Here is an 18,597-nt window from a genome sequence, read left to right as displayed (position 1 = left end):
GATGGGGGGAGCCCAGCACATACAATTCAAAAGACAAGTCTGAAGCATTTGCAACCAGCTTCAGCCAGAATTGCCGAGTGGATAATCCATCTAGGCCTCCTCCAGAGGACCCCTGTATCACAGATGCCAGTCTTCAGCCAATTTGATTCACTTCACGTGACATCGAGAAGCAGCTGAAGGCATTGGATACTGCAAAGGCTATGGGTCATGCCAACATTTCGGCAATAATACTGAAGACTTGTGCTCCAGAACTAGTCGCACTCCTAGCCAAGCTATTCCAGTACAGCTACAATACAGGCATCTACACAGCAATGTGGAAAATTGCCAAATTATGTACTGTTCACAAAAAGCAAGACAAATCTAACCCAGCCAATTACCACTCCATCAGTCTACTCTCGATCATCAGCAAAGTGATGGAAGGGATCGTTGACAGTGCTATCAAGTAGCACCTAATCAGCAATAACCTGTTCACTGATGCTCAGTTTAAGTTCCACCAGGGCAACTCAGCTCCTGACCTCATTATAGCCTAGGTCCAAATATGGACAAAAGAGCTGAACTCAGGAGTTGAGATGTGAGTAACTGTTCTTGACATCAAGGCAGCATTTGACCAAGTGTGTCATCAAGGAGCTTGAGCAAAACTGAAGTCAATAGGAATCAGGGCGAAAACTCTCCACTGGTTGTAGTCATACCTAACACAAAGGAAACTCTTTCGAGTTATCAACAGTCACAGATTGCAACTCTTTCCAGTACAATCACAGTTCTTGGTTTCCGGGAGTGGGACATGAACCCACAACCCTCTGATTCAAAGGCAAGGGTGCTATGAACTGAGCCACAGCTGACACCTCCCCCCTAACACAAAGGAAGATGGTTGTGGTTGTTATAGGCCAATCATCTCAGTCCTGGGACATAACTGCAGGAGCTCCCCAGAGTAGTTGGTCCTAGGCCCAACCATTTTCAGCTGCTTCATCAATAACCTTCCCTGCATCATAAGGTCAGCAGTGGGAATGTTTGCTGATAATTGTACAATCTGATAAATGGCAAGTAACATTAGCACCACACAAGTGCCAGGTAATGACCATCTCCAACAAGAGAGAATCTAACCATCTCCCATTGACATTAAATGACTTCACCATTGCTGAATCCCCAACTATCAACGTCCTGGCAGTTACCATTGACCAGAAACTGAACTGGGCCAGACATAAAAATACTGTGGCTGTAAGAGCAAGTCGGAGGCTGTGAATTTGCCAGCAACCAAAAGAGTGTGTTGGAATACTGTTCACTTGCCTGGATGTGTGGAGCTCCAACAATACTCAAGCAGCTCAGCACCATTCAGGACAAAGCAGCCTGCTTGATTGGCAGCCCATCCACTACCCTAAATATTCATTTCCTCCACCACTGATGGTCAGTGGCAACGGTGCGTATCATCTACAACAGGGTTGTCCAACATACAGTCCATGGGCCACATTCTGGCCCGCCATGCCTCTCTATTAGGCTGTCATGAAGCTATTAATGTATATTATTGGAGATTATTTTTCTTTTAAAATAGAGGTTTAGTTTGTGGGTGTGTCTTAATTGGATTAAAGCCAGCTAGTCTGGGTGCTTTGATGTATACTAGTTTTGAGATGTAAGAGAGGTAGAGTGCATTTGCATTTTGCTGAATAGAGCATTCAAGAAGGGGAGTAAAATCTGGCACCTAGCTAGCAGAGACCAAGCAATGTTTATATTACTATTAAAATTGGTACTATGAAAGGGATTTTATTGTTAGAAGAGGTGGAGTTCAAAGGGGCTGGTGATACAATGAGAATTTACATTGAATGAGATATGCTAGGTATAACAGATAGTTTTGTGTGTGCAGAGCAGAGGCAATGTAAGATCAAAGCCTATAAGCCTACCACAGTGTCTGCAAAGGAACCAAAGTGAAAGGAACCTCATTTTGAATTTGTACGGTGAAAATGCTTTGCTTGGTGTCTGCTTAAAGTCTATGGGTTGCTGTTGCCTTAATGGAGATTAGTTTGGGAATTTGTTAAAAGTTATGATAGTAGTAATTTGTAGCCATGTGTATATATTTAACTTGTGTAAATTACTAAATGTCTCATGTAGTTTGCTATAAAAACTTTTTGAGAACTGGTGGTCTGATTGCTGAATTTAGAGCTGCATCTCAAACATACCACCTAAAATATAGGTTATGACAGTTGTTTAAAGTTTCCCTCTGGGATCTTTAAATAACTCAGCTTTACCAACTGCTGTGTCATAATATAGGCTCACTGGTGAGATCGACCAGCAGCAAATGCAGGAGAGAGACAGTCTGTGATTGGAGGAGCAGCGTGAAGGCGAGTGGCCATAGTGGATTCTCTCTCTCACCCTCGCTTGCAGATTCCGGCTCCCTAAAGGAGGACAGGGGTCAAGAGACAGGAGCAGGTAGGGGAGGCCATGGAGAACAGCTGTCACAGCAATAGCGCCCGCCCAGCCCCTAGGGGAAGCTGGAGTCTCAGACAGGGCGGAGTGACGAAGCGCATCTTGACACCTTCATAGCCGTTGTGCATTCCTCCTTGGCAGTAAAATGTCCAAACCTCGTGGGCCAGTGTGGGCAGTGAGTGAGTTTGTGTGAATTAGTCTGTGTGTGTGTGAGTGAGTGTGTGAATATGTGTGTGTGTGTGAGAGCAAGAACCCTGAGATTGGAAGTGAGCCAAATGCACATACGACCCTATCCCTCCCCCTCCTCCCTCCCCAAAACCTATCCATAAAGCAGGCCGGGAGAGAAGGAAAGCACGAGCTGAAAGGCAACCCACATCTGACCCCAACTTTCGTATGACTTCTGCCGACGCCAGCTTGGAGTGTGTGCCACCAGAGGCTAACGCAGGGTCAGTATTAGTTAAACCAAACTCCTTAGCTCAGCGCTGACTGGGGTTACTCAGTACCAAAAAGTGATGTTGAACAGCACCTAGAGTGGACCTCCAGAAACAAACTCACCTTGATACACAACCCCAAGCAACAGGGAACATTCCATTCAGCTAGATGGAATCGGAAATACTCACCTGACTTGTGCTGGGTCAGTTCCCTTGATGGTCACCCTCAACAAGCACAGTGCCCAGTTCTGGATGATTTCCCACATAGTCAACACAGGCCATCGTTCACCCATATTAGCCTTTGCCTTCCAGTCATCAACAGTGCATGGAAGATGTGAGGGAATTTTTGTAAAGCTGATTGGCAAAAATACAGCGAGACCTTGGACCACATCATTGTAACTATACCTATCCATAACATTCCTGTGAAAGAAATATATGAGTGCTTTTGTGATGCCACTCACAAAACTGCTTGTACAGCCATCCCTCATGGCTACAGACCCATTTCCGTCCCATGCCTTAATACAGCGAGCGCAGCACTTCTAAAGGAATTTGGCGACCCTGACATAGCATCGTACCTCCTCATCGTACCTCTCAGTGCTGCTTGCTGCGCCAGGTGGGAGGAAACAACAGCAGGGCTCAATTTTACCCTTTCCAGTCAGAAGTGCTGGAGCCTGGTTCGCCACCTTGGAGCAGCCCAAAATCACCTGTATTAAATCACCCATCAGTCACCCCAAACCAAATTGCTCACCATCTGTTCAACGTAGTGAGAACACCATTGGATAAGAAAACAAAATGCACCATCTGTATGAACTGAAAAAACAATGCCAGCAACATGTAGAACATGGCAGTCCTGATCCCTTCAAGATTACAGCACTGGAGACAGCCTTAAGGAACCTGAAATGTGGCAAAGCAGTGGGACATGACAAATTGCTCCACAATCCCTGAAACAACTCAACCCTGATGTTTGTGCCTGGCTAACTCAGTTCTAAACAAGAATCATCAGCTCAAACTCACTCTGGAAGGTGTGGTGTATCGCAAAAATCATTGCTATACCAAAACCCAGAAAAGATCCCACACTGGCAGCCAGCTATCAACCGATTCCACTACTTTCTGGTTTTTCCAGCATTTTTTGTTTTTGTTTCAGATTTCCAGCTTCCGCAGTATTTTATCTTTTTCACTACTTTTTGTGTGCTTTGAGATCTTTGAGTGTCTTATCCTGCAATGTATATCTCTAGAAGTAGATACTATCCATAATGTCGACCAGGCTGGTTTCCATAAGGGACGCAGCACATGTGATCAAGTTCTCACCACCTACATCGGAAATGGCTTCTAAAAGAATTTGAAGGCAGGCATGGTGCTGCTGGACCTCACAGCTGTCTATGATACAGTGTGGCATGCTGGCCTGCTCCTAGAGCTGTCCAGAGTGCTTCCAACCTGGGTCAGGACAGATGTTGAAACACTCCTTCGCAACAGAGGATTTAGAGTCCATCTTGGACAAGGGAGAAGTGCATGGAGAAGATAGGCCAACAGACTACCACAGAACTCAATGCTAGCCCCAATGCTGTTCAACATATCTACAAATGACCTGCTAGAAACCACATCCCATAAGTTTATCTATGCTGACGACATCTGTTGTGCCACCCAAGCCCCATCCTTCTGCACCCTGGACCAGATCCTTAACAAAGACATCACAAAGTTGATGGACTACTGCAGCACACAGCAACTTACATTGAATTCCTCTAAAACTATATCCAGTGTATCCCACCTGCATAATGCCAGTGCCAAGAAGAATTGCATATTTACATGGATGGTCAGAGGTTAACGTGCGACCCCAACCCAACATACTTTGGAGTCACTCAAGATTGGACTCTGCTCTTTCAGGAACATGTCATGAAAATATAATAAGTTTCATAATATTTTTGTGATTTATTGTAAAGGCAGGTTAACAGTGGGGTTTGGATTAGTTTCTGTGTGTGTATGTGTGTGGGGGGGATTTAAATTGAATTGCAGACTGCTAGTCTGGAGCTTTTGAATTATCAAAAGGGAAGCTAGGTCTGAAATGCTAAATACGTAAACGTGGTTGAAGTTTTAGAACGTGAGGTGTGAGGAACATTTGCATTTTAGATAAACCAGAGTCGTGAATTTCAAAGAGATCATAAGGCATTACACCTAGCCAACAGAGGCTAAGCCAAACAGTGTGTTTATTTTTTCCCAAAGATTACTGATAATAAAAGTACTATGAAAGATTTATTTTATGAAAAAAGTAAAGTTGCAAAGACATATTGGAACAATGGAAATTACATTATAAAGGGAGAAACCTGTATAAAGAAGATGAGGTTATGTGTAAGGAGAAGGATTTCTAAGATCTAACATGTGTGAAAAGCCTCCAGCCTCTATGCATCAAGCTGCTCTCTACAGGAACAGAAACTAAGAAAACTCACCATGAATATCACTGTCTAGGGTACTGTGTGCTTTGCCTGGGTATTTTGTTTTACTGTTGCTTCAACAGAGGTATAACTGGGAGTCAGATTAATTAGGGGAGTTATGAGTTATTATAGCAGCAATTTGTAGACCTATGTATATGCTTAAAATCTTTTCTTTTATTAATAAATGTTTAATTTAGTTTTGTAAAAAAAACTCTAAGATTCGATGGACTTATTACTACTGAATTCAAGGCACGCACCTCGAACTTAAATACAAATTGTAAAAACAGCTGTTTCAAGTTTCTTTCTGAGATTTGAGCAGCTTGCTGTGTCATAACAAACATCTGAAGAAAACAGCAGCAAAGGTCAAAACCAGAAACAATTTATTAACCAAACTTGCTGGATCTACATGGGACGCAGCTGCCACAACACTCCAGACCTCAGCACTTGTCCTATCATACTCAACAGCAGAGTACTGTGCACCTGTCTGGCACAGGTCGTCACACACACATCTTGTTGATACTCAACTGAATGCAACAATGCACATCATAACTGGAACTTTCCACTCAACATCCCTCCCCTGGCTTCCTGTCCTTGCAAACATCACGCCCCCACACATCTGCCAACTGACGAAAACCCACAAGCTGGTCAACAACATCCTTGATGCACCTCACTTACCACTCCACAATGATATACCCAATCTACCTACTGCCTGCCTTCCATCTCAGTGCCCCATATGGAGTAATCTCCCTGAGCAAGGTATACCAGCAGACATCCTTGGACCAAGGAATGGGAAACACAGAAAGTCACTAATAAGTTGCTTGTGACAAACCCCACCTGTCAAATGGCAGGCGTTGATCTACCATGGCGGGAGTGGTCCTTGCTAAACAGGTTCAGGACAAGACATGTTGCCAGGGTTAGAAAAGTGTAGCTACGAGGAGAGATTGGATAGGTTGGGGTTATTTTCCTTAGATCAAAGAAGACAGAGAGGTGACTTGATTGAGGTGGACAAAATTATGAGGGGAATAGATAGAGTGGACAGGATAAAATTGTTTCCCTTGGTGGAGAATTCTAGAACCAGGGGACATAGATTCAAAATAAGTGGCAGAAGGTGTAGGGGGGGACATGAGAAAGAACTTTTTTACGCAGAGGGTAGTGGGTGTCTGGAATTCGCTGCCCAAGTTGGTGGTGGAGGCAGAAACTCTAAACTCTTTTAAGAAGTACCTGGATCTGCACCTTAAGTGCTGTAAGCTGCAGGGCTATGGGCCGCGTGCAGGAAGGTGGGATTAGAAAGGGCACCTGGGTGTCCTCGGGCTGGCATGGATAAGATGGGCCGAATGGCCTCCTTCTGTGCTGTAACTTTTCTATGGTTCTAAGTCAGGGTCCATGTGCAGCCAACCTCAACCACTGGTGCCTCAGTATAAACCTCTTATGCACTTGTGGAGATACACAAACAATGCTGCACATTACTGAGGAGTGTCCCCTCTACAGAATAAGTGGTGGACTAACCACCTTAAATTCAACTAATGAGGAGGCAGTCACTTGGTTCTGGGGATTTTCATTCACTAAATAAAATAAAATAAAGCTCAGCTCTGGTCCTCACCCCTTCCCTGGTGACCAGAATTTGGGGCCTACTCTATCTCTCTGGCTCTGCTTCTCAAGTGAAAAGGCAAAAAAGGTTTTATTGGTTAGATCTGGTTAGCTTGGCAATTTTTAATGATTGTTATTATTAATTACTCTTTTAATAAAATTATCAGTTTATTGCCTTGACATTGATTTTTTAAAAATTCATATTTAATGTTGTGGCAAATCTTATGTTTCCAAAGCTTGCTTATCAGCCGCTTGGGTGAGAAAAAAATTGAAATGTGGCCCCTCATGTGAAAAGGCTGGACAACCATGACCTAGAAGATACATTGCAGCAACTCTCCAAGGCTCCTTCAAAAGCAGCTTCCAAACCCACAGCCTCTACCACCTAGAACGACAAGGGCAGCAAATGCATAGGAACACCACCACCTCAAGTCACACACCATTCTGACTTGGAACTATATCACCGTTCCTTCACTGGGTCAAAATCCTGGAACTCCCTTCCTAACAGCACTGTGGGTATACCTACACCACATGGACTGCAGTGGATCAAGAAAGCAGCTCACCACCACCTTCTCAAAGGCAATTAGAAATGGGCAGTAAATGCTGGCCTAGCCAGTGATGCCTGCCTCTTGTGAATGAATTTAAAAAAAGATGAGGGAGGGGAGTTGCTATTGAGGAAATAAAAGGAAAAATGAAAGCTTGCTGCCTGATCTAATCTGACTTCAGTTATTTGTCAGATCCATTCTAGTCAGCTTTGTAACAATAACATTACCCAGTCACTTTGAAAAAAAAAATCAATATTAAATGATAATTTTCTTGAATCTGCTACAAAAGGAGCTTACATTGCATATCAAATTTAGTGCAGCATGTACAATTTGAGGAGAACTTATTGGTCACTAGTACTACTTTAATATTATCAAAGTACTGTTGCCCTGTGGGAATTACTTCCTGTTATATTGTGGTTAAGTTAGGTCAATGAATGTGGAATTGATCAATACCGTAATGGGATTAGCTGCAGATACTTAATGGAGGGCATTGCTTAGGAATCTATGACATTAATCTGTATTATATAACACATGCCACATTTCCCAGTAATCTGCTGCAGCTAAAGGCCTAGAAATACCACGAGGAACATAAAATGTTAACATTCAGAATGGAAAAGATCACTGCAATCTGCCTGACCAGCCCCAAAATTTACAAATTAGCAGAAACTATTCCGTTTCTCTACCCCTCATTTATTTTACTATGGTTGATGGATTCTGGTATTGCACAATCTTCATGTCATAAGTCACCTGTGTCACTCCACCTCTACAGTTTACCTGATGTGATGGCAAAAAACATGATTGACTAGGGGTAGAATCGTCCCAGATTTGCACTAGGTGCGGTAGCGGGCGGGAAAAAGAACATTTTACCCACTGGCCGTAATGGCGGCTTTTCACGCTGTATCATCCCAGTCCCGTCTCTTTAATCATGCATTCTCAGGAAACACGCTGGGTCGCTGGTGGGGTGGCCTGTTATTCTCCCACCCCGCCATCACCTCAAGCCTCCGGTAAACCTGGTGCCATATTTAAAGGACACCCCTGCAAAGAGCTAGCACTCTTCAATCAATAGGAAGCTGCTGTGAACTGCTGACTGCCAACGGGAGAAAATGTGCTGCCCTCAGACTTAGCGATGCCTCCCTCGAGCCTCCCTACTGGACGCATTGGAGGCCCGCCATGAAGTCCTCTACCCCTGCTCTGGACAAAGGCCAGCAAGCAAGGTCACCAATCCAGCATGGGAGGTGGTGGCAGCAGTGGTCAGCACCAAAGCCCTGCAAAAAAGAGGACAGCCACCCAGTGTCAAAAAAGGATAAATGGTCTCATACATTCCGCCAGGGAAGTCACTTTTCTCATCACTCTCAACTCACACATTCACTAACCCATCACACATCCAGAGGGATCTCACACCTCAAGGGACAACACCACTAACTTTCACACACACCCTCACATCTACACCAGGCTCATTTCCTCTGGAGCTCACATCCTCATCCTGTCCATGGCTCCACTCACCACACAAACATTCCACGCAGTGCCATGTGTCCTGCTCACATTCCCTCCATCTGCTTTCATGCAGGAGAAGCTGGCTCACAGCATCAGGGAGAGGTCCCAGACCTAGGGTGGAGTGGCTCATATTAGGCCCCTCACTCACCTTAAGGAGCATGCCATCGCACTGACCGGTGAGGACGTGGACCATGCCCGTGGCAACAATGAGGACAGCGGTAAACATCATCCCCCTCTCAACACAACTGAGAATGCTCTCGCTCCTGCTTTTGACTCTCCTGCCATGCATTAATCATCTCCACCTTGGTTCACAGGGAGCTCTGCCAAGCCAGCCAGTGACTCAGCTCCATCCAGGTGCTTACTTCCAGCCAAGAAGACACCTCCTCCACTGAAGAGCTGGAAATAAGCAGCCTGGAAAACCCGTCACAGCGCTTACCCACACCCTCCACCAGCGCAGAGACACACACCTCAGTGGGGCCTAAATCTAGAGCAGGCTCGGGTTTACAATCTGGTGGTCGCTGCATGAACACATGTCCGCAGCAGGAGGAGGCAGGTTCAGTGAGCTCCCTGGCACTTGGCATACTGCTGGGGAAGAGGCATCTGTGAGGTCTGAGTCAGATGTTGAGTCTCTGGACTTGGCCTTCCAACTCATTGTGGAGAGTAAGCAGAAGGCAGGGGAACATCACACAGAGCTATTGGAAGCCCTCAACAGAGTGGCACATGAGTCAGAGGAGTACGTCCACCTGCGCTCTGATGAAATGGTGTCCACGTACACATATGGAGGGAGGCGTCAGCTGTGGCTCAGTCCATAGCACCCTCGCCTTTGAATCAGAAGGTTGTGGGTTCATGTCCCACTCCCGGAAAACCAAGAACTGTGAATGTACTTGAAAGAGTTACATTCTGTGACTGTTGATAACTCGAAAGAGTTACACATATGGAGGTCTCCATGGGAAGGATGGCGAACACCATGGAGACCCTGGTCTAGCAGAACTTGGAGGTACATTCCATCGGGGTTTCTATGGGCGAGTTCCTGCAGTGGCAATGTGAAGGGGAGATGGAGCATTATTTCAACGTCTCTCCAGATGCTCCTTCCCTTCAAGGAGTCTATCCGGGGCCCTCGGGCACCCAAAGGGAGGAGGAGCGGCAGCTGGACACCCCAGGGTCATTCACTCAGGAATCTCAGAGGCTGTCCTCTCCCTCCGAGTCCCATTTGCCTGTGACCCCCTCAACCTCATCCTCTGTCACCACAGAAGGAGCAGCTGGCCCACAGGAGGACAGTCAAAGCAAGCCGGGGACCTCAAGGCCTTGGCTGTCCAGAGAACATGCCGAAATCATCAGGTGCAACAGGGCCAGCCATTGCACAGGCTGTCTCCACCCCTGCTGTGGACATTAGGGGAGCACCTGGAAGTAGTAGGCCTTGAAAAGGTAAGAATTTCTGATCACAAGTGGTTGCACAGGTGAACACATTTAGTCACTTCATAATCTGAAATTATATTCACTTTCATTGAATAATGTGTAATGGTGTCTCTTAGCTCCATTTACAGGCTTTGTGAGTCCTCCCCCTACATCACCCCTGACTAGCAGTTCTGTTGCACACAGCAATGATTCTGGAGGGAGAAGTGTTTGTATAGCAGGGCCTTTCAGAGCGTCATGCAAGCACTCTCCCACGCACGTGAACCTTTCCTCCATCACACTCATCTCAGTGTCCTGAGCATTTTCAGTGCTGCCTGCTGGGGTTCGAATTCAGTTGTCCATTTGTCCTGCAGCTCCATCCACTCACTGACTGCAGCATTTGTTCCCGCCCAACACGAGGCTCCTTCCATTTTCGATTTTATAAGCTTGGTCCTGGTGAAATTTGTCTTTAGCTCTCCCATCCTTTCCACCTCCCCATCGTCACCTGTCTGCCGGAAACCTTTGCTTTCCGAGACGTCCAGGTGAACGTGCACATTCCTTACCTTTCCAGCATCCCACCCCCATCCACACTGACCTAAACAACATCCTCCTTCCCACCCCCAGGGTCTGTGACTGCCTCCGAGTCCCCACCAACCACCCTCACCATCCCTTCTCCCGCTGCCATCAGACCCTCACCCTCCCACCCAACTGGCTCATTCTGCTCTCTCATTTTCACCATTCCCTCCTATCATGTCCACCCTTAGTTCACTCCCCAGGAAGCAGTCATCAACTCCACAGACCCATCCCTTGTACATTCACCTACCCTTACTCTTTCCCCACCATTACCCCTTCCTCCACCCTTACTCCTTCTTCCTTGTCACCCTGGAGTCCTTCTCCCCCACCGGACTCCCTCCCCCGGCCTCCTTCTTGCCCCCTGCAAACTCCTTCCTCTGCCTCCGGGACTCCTTCCTCCCCCAGACTCATTCTCTCATCTGAACTGCTTCCTCCCGCTGGACTCCTTCCCCCCTCCAAATTCCTCCCTCCTGCCGAAGTCCTGCTCCCCTCTGAACTCCTTCCTTCTCCCAAAGTCCTGCCTCACTGAGCTCCTTCCTCCCTCTGAATCCCTTCCCTTACACCTTCCTCCCCACTTACACTTACCTCCCCAGTTGCCGTATTCTCCCCATTACACCCTATTCCCACCTACTCCCTCCGCCCCAACCTCACCACTCTTGACGCAATCGCTCCCCTCCCCCCAACACCATCATTCCCCCCTCCCAACCTCATCCCCTCAACACTATCGCTCCCCCCTCCCATCCTTACCCCACCTGACACCATCATTCCCTCCCTCCCAACATCACCACCACCCCCCCACCCCAGTACACCTTCCCCTCCCAATCAAACCTACACCTTCCTCTCCATCCCCTCGACGATCAGTAGCAGATCATGGCCAAGACACTGATGTCCCAAAGCACACCCTCAAGAGTGGCCTTCCACTTTTTCTGAGCTGCTTCACCAGCATGAGATGCACATTCCTCCAGGGTCTGGCATCTTCTGCTCCTAGGCTGTCCATGATGTGAGCAAGGCCCTGACACTTGTCAAGACGTGTTCTGTACCAGCGTGTTTTGCAGCCTATGTGTGCCTATGTGGGGGGATGATTCTGGTGAGCAGGGCTTATAATAATATGCAGATGTATGAAAATGAAGTTCCCATCATGCGACGGCAGGAAATGCGGCCCGCCATTGCTTGGTGGAGCAGACGATTGCAAACTGGTTTCACGAAGGCGTGAAACCGAATTTTGACCTTCCCGCCATACTGCCTGCTCAAGCCTGCCATGACGTCCGACACCAATAGGCACGGAAAATTCTGGCCTAAGGATTTCAAAAAACAAACTATATACAAATAACAAGAACATATACCTGACACTGAAGTTTGTACATTGCATTTTGTTCTTTTTGCATTCTTCATGGTAAGAGTAGTTTTATAACAGGGAGGGTTTTATGCCAAGTAATATTATGAGGGCCACTGGCTTGTCAGTATTGGGAACAGCCCTCGTATATGGGAGCATTTATGAGGGGAAGGATTCTTAGGTCTAACAGCATCTTGATGGAGTGGTCTCAGGTTCTTAGGTTCTTTGGATCTGGGATCACTAGGAGATGGCTCCCAGTGAGAACAACAAGAGTTTGGCTGAATGAGGACAGCAAGGCCTATGTTGGGAGGGGTGGCAGGGCTGTGATTAGGGCTTGTAGCAGGGAAGTGGGGGAATCCAGGACATCTGGTCTATAATCAGGGATGGGGAGCCTGAAGGCTTCACTGTGGACCACCAGAGTACTGAAAGGAGCTGAACAAGTGGAAAGAAAAAAGCTGGACAGGAAAAGAAAGAAAAGGAGACATAGACTAGACAATACACAAGACTAATAATTGAAAACAATTGCAAAAGTCACTATGCTTGGAAATATTCTCCTTGTAATTTCAGTTGAGAAACAAGCAGTTATTATTCTCGAACTACTGACCTACTATAATGAAGGAACCTAATTTTACAGCTGCAACGCGAAAAGTGTTTGGAACTCCCCACTCACATGATCACATGCATCTGATTGAGGTTCCAGTCTGTGCCTGACCAATTTATATTCACACACAATGCTTACCATTCAAAATGAAAGAATTGTTTTGACTATATTTGAATTTTGCTGCAAAGCTCACTACAAGACACCATTTTCTGCCTTGGCTTCTGGCCTAATCAATATTGGTCTTAACAACAGTTGTGTCAGAAGTAAATAGTTCTAAAGTTTGGAGTAGGATCATAATGATTCTGTCCTCTAGATGGAAAACCAGTCAACATGCAATACAATAGAAAGTCATTGGACAAGAAACCAAGGTCAGCAGGCCAGTCACAGGCAGAAGCTGAGGAGTTCAGTCCAATTTTACTTTGGCTGCACTAGAGAAAAAGAACTAATATAGATCACTTGAAGCATTTACTTCATTGTATTCTGTTTTGATTCCCAAGTCGAAAGCCAAACTTTAAGTCAGCTTGGCTAGTTGGTTCTCATCTTTCTTTGTTAGGTAAGGGATATGGAGTTAAGGTGGATAAATAAAGTTGAGTTACAGATCAATAATGTTCTAACTGAACGATGAAGCAGGCTCCAGGGGCTGATTGGCCTACTCCTGTTCCGATCTACATTAAAACATTATGATTTTGAGATCCATGCCAAAGCCCCATGTAATCTAGGCTAAAATTCCACCACAGTGCCAAGGAGCTGATCTGATCCTGGAGGTACCATTCTTTGGATCAGACGTTGAACCAACATCCTATCCATGTGATGAAGGGTCATACGGACTTGAAACGTCAACTGTATCCCTCTCCGCAGATGCTGTCAGACCTGCTGAGTTTTTCCAGGTATTTTTGTTTTTATCTTATGTGTTCAGGCAAGGTTAAAAATCCTAAGACATTATTCAGAGAGCCAGTGAGTTTCCTGCTGTCCTAGCCAACATTCCTCCCTCTACTAATATTACTATTAAAAACCAGATTGACTGGTCATTCAGCTCAATGCTTTTCTAGTGCAAAATGGCTTGTGTTTCCCTGCATAAAAACTGTAACTCCACAAATAAATTAATTATGTGAAGTAAAAATAGAAAATTCTAGCAGGTCTAGAAGCATCTATGGAAAGAGAAACAAGAGGTAATGGACTGAAATTTCCTGGCGCTGTGGTGGCAGTCTTGGGCGGGTGGGCGGAGAAGAGAAAATAGTGGGGAGCTGCATCGGGATGGATCCTAGATGCATTCCCATGTTTTTTTTCATTCACAGGATGTGGGCTTCGCTGGCTGGGCCGGCATTTATTGCCCATCCCTAGTTGCCCTTGAGATTGCCAGATACTTTCCCGGGGCAGCCAATTTACAATTGGGGTTGATTTTGTTGCCTCACCAGTATTTTGCCACCGGCAGACCAGTTCCCCCACCTCGCCACATGCAGAGGCTGCCAGCTCAATGGAGACGGCCTCTCTGCAGCAGGCCAGGGTGTGGGGGAGGGGAGGTGTCACTGAAGCTGGTGGCTTGTCACAAAACAATAATAGGTTTCATAATATTATTTGGTTTAGTATAAAGTGGGTTCATAGGTGTGAATGTAGATGGTTCTGTCTGTGGTGATTTAATTGAATTAGAGTCAGATAGACTGCAAGTTTGAAATTATCAAAAGAAGTCAGGGGTAAAAGGCATTTGAAATGCTAATGAGTAAACGTGGATAAGGTCTTTGCATGTGGGGTGTGAAGGAAATTTTCATTTTTTTAGACAAATGAAAGAGTTGTTTGGGTTTCAAAGGGATAGCAGGATATTTACAACTAACAAGGTAAATAGGGCAAGGTTATTACTGATCATATTAACAACATGAAAGATTTTTATATTATGGGGGAAGTACATTTTCAAAGACATATGGAACAATGGAATTTACAGTTAAAAGAGAGAGAAACATATATAAAGAAGGAAGGATGGTGATGTTGTGGGGGGCCATATAAGACAGCCTTGGGGAAGCCTCCAACCTTGTTTACAAAAGCCTGCTGTGTACAGTAACTAAAGCCATTGTAATTCCACTGTTGAGTGAGTGCTGTGGTAAATTTGCTGGCTTGCTATTTAAATTTAAAATATATTTTGGACTGTTGCCTTAAAGGGTGTGTGTAATTGGGAGTCAGTTTAATTAGGAAATTTGGGATTTGTTATAATATTAAGTGACTGTAATCTTATATATGTGCTTGAAATCTTCTTTTGTTAATGTTTTAATGTAGTTTTTAAAACCTCTAAAGGTGTTAGTGGACTTGTTACTTCTGAATTCAGTGCATAAATCTTTTTTTTTATTTATTCATGGAATGTAGGTGTTGCTAGGCCAGCATTTATTGCCCATCCCTAATTACCCTTGTTCAGATGGCATTTTAAGAGTCAAACACATTGCTGTGGGTCTGGAGTTATATTTAGGCCAGACCAGATTTCCTTCCCTAAAGGACATTAGTGAACCAGATGGGTTTTCAAAACAATGGTTTCATGGTCATCATTAGACTTTTAATTCCAGATTTTTATTGAATTCAAATTCCACCATCTGTCATGGTGGGATTTGAACCCAGGTCCCCAGACAATTACCCTGGATTTCTAGTCACAGTGACAATACCACTATGCCATCACCTTCCCATCTTATCATGATGAATACAAATTGCAAAACCATTATGATAGCATAGCCAAGTTTCCCTTGTGGATTTGGTTCCCCATGGCACACATCACCTGCCACATCATAACAGGCTTCATGCCGCAATGACAGGGCCATGGGCATGAAAGGTTGCACTCATCACCCAAATGATTCACCCAAAAAGGTTTAATGTAATAAGTTGCAGATAGTGCTCTGAAGATGATTGGTTTGACAGCTCTGGTCATGTTTTTGGTACATTTACAATGGGTGATACATGGCATGTACTTTAGAATGTCATGTTTAAATAGTTAATTTTCTTTTAGTTAATCAATAAGGATGATTAAATCATCAAACAGAAATACTTAAGCCATGAGTGCTCCCTTTTTACGGGGATCACAAACATAAGTTCCAAATTTTGACTAAACTAATTTAAATAAAAACTTTTTAAGTTATAATTTTGTTCCCTTTGACAAAATGCCACCCAGTCCCTCCAGCGTCCATCAGTCACAGAAGGTCTCAAGTATATCAACAGACACTGTGTGGTCCAGGGACACCTAGGCACAGACATAATGCACTGTGAACTTACTCAAGAAAATATGTCAGCTCTGATTTCCTCAAATGATCAAATTCCAAATAAAAAGCTCCCCTTTCGTCCACTGGGCAAATGCATCTTAGATGCAGTAAAGAAGAACTAGCATTTACACTAAACCTCTCACAACCAGGCATATCAGGCATCACAATTGTTACGACCGGTCCCTGGGTGAAGTCCCCTAATTTGTTAACTTCCAGAACGGGACCCCAATTCTGTTTTGCTCCCAGGTGAGGATGAATGAACTGGCCCCCCTTCTTTATTCAACCCCATCAGTTGGTTGCAATAACGTTAATTTAAAATGGATCCCTTCCCCTGTGGATATGTCTTCCCAGTCCAAATGTATTTTTTTTTAGAAGAAGCCAATTTAACCAGGCTTTCTTGAGTCAGAGAAAGAGTAAATTTATTAGTTACTAAAAGCCCGAGAAAGTAATAAAAACGGAACACACATACACACAGATCAGAAATGAGAAGTTAAGAGTTCAAATAAAAGTTTTAAAAAGATATGAATCAGACTTTGGCTTGTCCGTGAGGCATAGATGATGGTACGTTGCAGCCGCTAAGTTGGGTAATTCCGGTAGAGCTGACTTTGGTAGTTTCACAGTTATTTGGAGACACTTGTATCTACAGGTTGGCTGAAGAAGCTGTCCTATTTCATTTTTGAATGTGCCTTCTGCTGACTTGCCTCCAGCAACACAGAGAGAGAGAGAGAGAGAGAGAGAGAGAAAAAGAGAGGCTTTGCCTGCAACTGCAGGGGTGACTAGTTGATCTTCTTGTTGCTGTCACACATACAGCACATCAGCACACAAGTCCTGCTCTGCAGCTCTCCTTTTAACACATTTTTCCCTGGGTATTCCTGTAAGGGAAAAAACACCATGGGCGGAATCATCCCAGATTTGCACTAAGTGTGGTAGCAAGCGGGTAAAATGATGTTTTACCTGACGGCTGCGATGGCGGGTTTTCACACTGTATTGTCCCAAACCCGCCACATTCCTTATGCACTACCGGGAAACATGCAGTTTTGATGGAGGGCGGGCTCTGATTCGCCTGTCACCCTGTCACCTCACCACTTCATCGCACCAGGCACCACATTTAGAGTACAGCTGCACTCAGTGCTTCCAACTCAGGATTGCAACAAAGACATGGCCCCGAAAGTCTCTGCAGCCCTTAAGCGCCTTTTGGATGCCATGGAGGCACGCTGTGATGTTCTCTACCCCAGCTCTGGCCGCAGGAGGGGCAGCAACGCTACCACTCCAGCTTGGTAGGCGATGGCAGTGGTGATCAGTGCCAATGTTGCACAGAAGAAGTTGGCCATCCAATGCAGAGAGAGGATGAATTATCTCATCCGTGCAGCCAGGGTATAGCAACCATCTCATCACACTAAACTCACACACTCAAGCCCATCACACATTCTCTGGCATCTCACTCTGCCAACTCAAGGGACATCACCACCTATACTCACACTCATACTCCCACATGTCCATCTGGCCTCATCTCCTCTGGAGGGACTGCTTCTTTAGCCCTCACCATCTTGAGGCCACTTGCACAGGTCAACATGTGTCCCCACACACACCCTGGGATACCCCTCTTCCCCAGTACAGCTCTCGTCCTGCAGCCTCTTCCCTTGTCTGAGGCCACTCCTCCCCCTTTCCCAAGCAAGACCTTGTCCTGCCGCTGTTGAAAGGCCACGCACATATGGCTGATATGATTGGTAGAGACCTACCTGCGAGCCCTCCTAAAAGTGTTGTGGTGCTGTCTGTGAAGCCTGGCTCTGTGACTGCAAGTGCTGACCAAAGCTAAGCAAGGTAGGCAAGCAAATCTTGAAGTCCTGAGCGAAGTGCAGCCCACCAAGTGCACGTCTTATATAGGCCGTTGTGAAATATGTCGGCATGTTTTCCTGCTCGACGTGGGCGGACAATCCAGCAGGGGCTGTTGAGTCTGGCAGGCTGGCCTTATAATAATATGCTGGTGTTTTACAATGAGGTTCCTGACATTCAATGGTGGGGAATACGTCCCGCCATCAGCAGGCAGAGCGGATGATCACAAATTGGCTTCACAACATCGTGAAACCGATTTTTGGCCTTCTCGCCATATTGTCCACTCACACCACCAAACATGCCCGATGCCAGCAGGCACAGAAAATCCTGGCCCATGTCTCCACCCAGAGTATGTTTTCTTTGATTTCTGATCACTTTATATATTTTGAGATATGAATCAACAGGAGATTGATTGTAGATGACTGCTGAGATGCGGTAATCACCCTTTTGTCTCTGCAACCGCAGGAGATGAAAGTTCAGTCTTTTGCATCTTTCATGCCTCCCTTTTAAGTGTCTCTGCTTGAAGAAGGCCATGACACCTTTTCAGGTGTGACATTCCATGTTATCTCAGGACAGATCTATCAGTATAATCCACATAGGAATTTTCCAGAAAGTGGTCACTTTACATTATCAGCTATCTTTTTGCTCAGTGTCCTTGCTTATATTTCTTTAAAAACACACACGTCTTCCTCAAAAGGTTCAATATGCCCGTAAGTAATTCATGGCTGTGATCAGCTTTT

General features: G+C 45.4%; 1 long non-coding RNA gene across 2 annotated transcripts in view; it reads left to right on the top strand.

The window, feature by feature from the left end:
* LOC144690800 (uncharacterized) overlaps nucleotides 1-18,597 on the top strand; it is a 203,152-nt gene that overhangs the window by 151,778 nt on the left and 32,777 nt on the right. The window contains exon 3 of one of the 2 annotated variants that reach the window (XR_013578968.1): nucleotides 7,096-7,264. The exons of the other annotated variant lie outside the window; for it this stretch is intronic. This is a non-coding gene — a long non-coding RNA (uncharacterized LOC144690800). Of the gene's footprint in view, nucleotides 1-7,095; nucleotides 7,265-18,597 lie in introns of those variants that run through there. 2 annotated transcript variants of the gene reach the window in all.

Source organism: Cetorhinus maximus, chromosome 15, assembly GCF_964194155.1.
Source record: "Cetorhinus maximus chromosome 15, sCetMax3.hap1.1, whole genome shotgun sequence".
In the NCBI taxonomy this organism is placed as follows: domain Eukaryota; kingdom Metazoa; phylum Chordata; class Chondrichthyes; order Lamniformes; family Cetorhinidae; genus Cetorhinus; species Cetorhinus maximus.
The sequence above is the reverse complement of the archived record's forward strand: the minus strand, read 5'-3'. Positions and strand labels throughout refer to the sequence as shown.